Genomic DNA, 4,931 nt, shown 5'->3' with positions numbered 1-4,931 from the left:
TCTAACAATGAGAACAAAATAACACCGTCTTTGTTATATATGACGTTAAAACCTTAGGTAAGTTGGTTTAAAAAGGTGCTATTTAGTGTCATTACAAATTGAGCAGTTTTATTTGTGCCTTGAGGCTGTTTAACACTGTCCAGCTCCTCCTCAGTGTTTAAACAAAAACTGATTTTCTAGGAAACATCCCTGATGAGGGTCCAAAGAGACACTGATAGATAGCCTAACGGTTCCAAATCCATGGATCACTCCAGACTTAATTTGGAAGTGATCTGATTTTGTTGTACTGATATAAGCCAGCCAGTGTATGCATTGACATATTTAAATAAAGCAAGAGCTGGAAAAAGTAATGGGGTCACATAATTAAACAAATAACAGCCGAGGGAAATAGTGAACAGGTGTTCAACAGGCAGCAACATTGCTAGTCACATCTCAATATTAAAAAGATGCAAACATGAAGACTCAAACACCATCACAGAGCAGATTGTCTGGAACTGGAGCTTTGAGAAATTCAGTATGTCCAGCTGAAAGTGGACTGCTGCTGATTCCCTGTAACTCAAGAGACTAAACATGTGTGTCCTGCCTAATAGGAAAGTATGAGTGTTATGGTTCAGACTAATTTCACAATAACAGAATCCACTTTTTACTGATGTTATACTTCCTCTCTCTGTTTCTGTTTTGTTCTCCCCTCATTAATCTTTTCATTGACCCCTAAAAGACCAATTTCCATGTTCTCCCCCTGTGTTATTTGTTTCTTCCTCTTTAATGTTCCCATTATTTTTGACTTACTCTCTACTGGAGTATGAAAAACAAACCGGGGAACCATGAACTTTCCATTATTAGTCTAAAGCTATTCATGAGGACCCTCTATTGGATCCCAGATTGGCTCATATCAAACTGTCTTTGACCATCTTACAGGTTAATTATTGCTTTTACAGGATTTCTGCAACATACTATATATTTAAATAGTAGTACATAAGGAGATTTGTGTGTTAAACTTTGCCTGTTTGTGAGAATGTGTAGGTCCACTCATGTTTTCGTCTGGCACATTGTTCTGACACTGGTACCAGCCCCTAATGGCCATTAGCTAAAAAACAGAAGCTAAAAAACATAGCCTCAAACACTGTACATTCTACCTAATTTCTATTAAATGTCACTACATGTGTGCAACCAATAAAAGTTAATAGAAAGTGTGATTAACTCAGTGTGCAGTAGTAACCTGAGCGTGGTTGGAGTCTGACTGTGCTTCCACTGCTGTAAATTCAACTCAAGGTCACAATTTGCAGGCTGCATTTGGAGGAATCTGGATGTGGGTTAAGAATTTGAGCAGAAACTAAAAACATGATTTATTTGGAAAAGCTAATACTTCCTCTTAGAAACAGATTGATAGTCAATTCGTCAAACTAATTACTTTTTTCATGGATCACAGATATTAGTCAATTGCTGAGAAAATAATCACACAATCCCCAGACCTGCTAATGGTAACGTTTCCCCCTTTGCTCCACTGAAGCACCCCTTTACAGAGTCTGACAGCCTCATGAACAAACAACACACTATTTAAATATTGAGCTGTCGCAAGACGTTAATAACAACAAAAGCCATTTATAAAAGATTCCTTTGGATTTGGTGTCATATTACTTTTAATATTGTCACAAAATTCAGCCAGACGAGAGAAAAAAATCACTTTATTCCACAAGTGTTGCATTAAATTCAGTGTGTAAGCAGGGGTGGAAATGAGGCTTGCAAGAGCTTCAGCCTCCCCTGTCACAGGAGACTACCATGGAGCCAGAGTGCATTTAGTGTTTCTTTTTTTTAGCTTTCTTTTCACGCCACTTCTCATCCTCCTAACTCGAACCATTCCACCTTGGCTGCCGGCTACCAGAGAACAGAGGTCGTTAATTGTGCTCTAGATTGTAGGAACTCGCTGCACACATGCACAGATGAAAGAACGGGGGCATGCACACACATAGACGTGCATGCAAGCATACAGATTTACATACACACACACACACACACACACGCACACACACAGCAGAATGATAGTAATTGAAACCCTAAGTGTTGGGTATCCAGGAATGAACGCAGGAAGAAAGTCTTAAAACTCTGCTCTCCAGAGAATCTGTAAACACTTTTATTGACTTTTATTATGTGTTTGTATTTGTGTGTGTATACACATGAAAACATGTATATATATATATATATATATTTTATACATTTTCCCTGTGCAGCGTGCTCTGGCATTGTTGCATGCCCATGACACCATTTGGTTGTAAAATATGTACCCAAAGGGCTTAGTATTGTTTGAGGGCTAAAGAGAATGTTTCCCCGAGGATCATGGGATTGGGTGAGGAGGCTGGCGGAGCGGCTAAATTACAGACCTCATCCCAGGATGCAAAAATCATTTGGAAAACGAACGATGCAGCAACATTTTAAATTTTATGAACCCACAGGCTTACGGCTGTAGCATTAAGGAAGTGGCCCAGAGTTCGTTTATTAATGTGAAGAACGTTTTTCCTGCTTGTCGCCACCATTTTCCATAAGAAGACGAAAAAAAACCTCTAATTTGTTTCTCCAGAACAGCTGCACTCCAAGATTGTGGAGCAGTACCGTGAGGCGTCACATCTATACTGAAGCTCCTCACACATGTGCATGCATAAGGACAAATTGTACTGTCCTCATGTTTTCCCAGGTTTTACTCTCACAAACTCAGGATGCTAAAATGCTGAAGCTCCGCCAATCACAGCTTACAGGCTTTAGCTCTCACAGCGAAGCCGGCCAATTAGACAGCCCTGCTAATGCAGCCCATATGAGCATGGGCTTCTGGGTATTCCCAGCAGGTGTTGTGTTGATTATGATCTGACACTCCCGTTGGCTGCTAACTAGTAGCATGACTAACACAAACACTAAACACTTGATGTGATGCATCTAATGCACTTGTTTTTCCAGTCTGTGCAGAGTCTTCTCATAAAGACTGTAGATGTTAGAAGCATCCAGACTTTAAAGCCTTACTATGTACAGTAACATGTTTACATTAAAATAACAGTTTTAAAATCATGTTAATGTTACACTCACCTGTATTGAGATGAATGGCAGAGACTGGAGTGAGCTAAACTAGAGACTTGCTTATTGTGAATTTAACCCATTATCTCCAGTCAAGTGTTACTGATCCTATGAACATCAGGTATGTTACTACAACACATTTAGTTTCATGGTGTCTTACATTTGTCTCCTGTTGTTTTATTTAATTAAATGTGCTGCCGCGTCTCTGCTTTGCCTGCAGACACCTGATATGTCCTGTGTTGGCTTGTAAACATCGGTCCCTCTGTTTTGTTATGGATGAGAATACAAACGTCTGCAATCACGTCCATGTTGCTGCTATGATAACAGCTCCAGAGACTATTTGGAGGAATTGTGTTTTTCTACGTGGTTGTCTATTATACATGAGACAAAATAATATGTTCCCAACCAGGAGGTTTTGCCAAACATGCAACAACATAAAACAAATAATGAATTTTAATGTTAAGATAAAGATTTCCATTTTTATAACGCTATTTCAAGTCTGTTTACAAAGATGTTACCTTTTATTATGTCCTCATCTTTATTCTTTATTAAATTAGAATATATTTATCCACATTAGTGACTCAATAAAATGAAAAATGTCTAAAAAGAAAACAAGTAACAAGAAGGATATGATGCACAATGTGGGTGAGCATGTTCTACGCAGCATGTGTGTGTCGATGTGGGTACATCCTTGTCATCTGCAAACATGTAAAGCTACATTTCACAGTTTTCCTGCTCTTTCTTCTTTTACCAGTAACTTTAACAAACCTTCCCCTATAAACTATAAAATGACTTTGCTTCATCACCATGAGTCATGAGCACAAACAGCAGATTATCACTTGAATATTTTGTGACCACTTCCAACAGCTCCATCTGCATAATATATCAAAAAGACCTTATCTCTAATCGAGGCCATATGATGTCACAGGGGGAGGTACGTTTCTGCTGCCTGGTGGTTTCATCTGAGGGAAGTTGGTTAAAGTCATCTACCCATGACATGACAGTCAGACCTGTAGTTGTGCTGGAAATCAAACACCCCCATCTTATCTCTACTTAAAACCCCCTTCCCCTAAACTCTCAGCTTTGATCCTGTTTGATCAAAAGGGAAAGTGAAGGGGGACACTGAAGTCATGTTTAGCTATGAAGCAGAGTAGAACACTGCTCCTTCAGCATGTCATGTTAGACAATCTCATTGTTAGTAAGAGCTAAATCAAACACTTTAGAAGTGAAACTTAGTTAATGTTAGTTTTCTTTAGTTTCTCCATGCACATCCAAATATTATGATGCTTATTATCTTATTATTTACACTGATGGAGTTATTTTATATATAATAAACAACAACAACGCAACATATTAGCAACAGAAAGGCACATTTCAGGAGGATGGCAAAAATATTTAATTGTTAAACACGTCAAAGTTGATAAAACAGCCACCCTTTGCATTTCTAGACTCCTCTTTGCTCCGTTTTTTTGGATGGCAGATGGCATAGAGTTACAGTATATAACATATAATAAAACACATTTACCCATTCACCCTGTTGTAGACTTCCACTAAATATTACGAGGCCAAATATTTCACATCACATGGACCTTTTTATGAAGCCCAAGCTGAGATAACCCCGCTGACATGGATGGGGGTATTTTTTCAAACATTAGAAACCTCCTACAGAGCAACAGAAGACATTATACGGATGGTTTCATTGGAAAGTGCAACTCTAGTATTCCCCCTGATGCACGAACTGCAGTTGGTGCAGTGCCCTTTTAAAGTAACTCCTGGCCTATCCATCTTGGATGTTCAACAGGTCAAGAGTTTCCAGGGGAGCTGGAGGTCTATAAATTTTAACTGGAGTGGCACTTGGTCTGGCCTCCCAA

The sequence above is a fragment of the Anabas testudineus genome, chromosome 10 (assembly GCF_900324465.2).
Source record: "Anabas testudineus chromosome 10, fAnaTes1.2, whole genome shotgun sequence".
Classification (NCBI taxonomy): domain Eukaryota; kingdom Metazoa; phylum Chordata; class Actinopteri; order Anabantiformes; family Anabantidae; genus Anabas; species Anabas testudineus.
The sequence above is the reverse complement of the archived record's forward strand: the minus strand, read 5'-3'. Positions refer to the sequence as shown.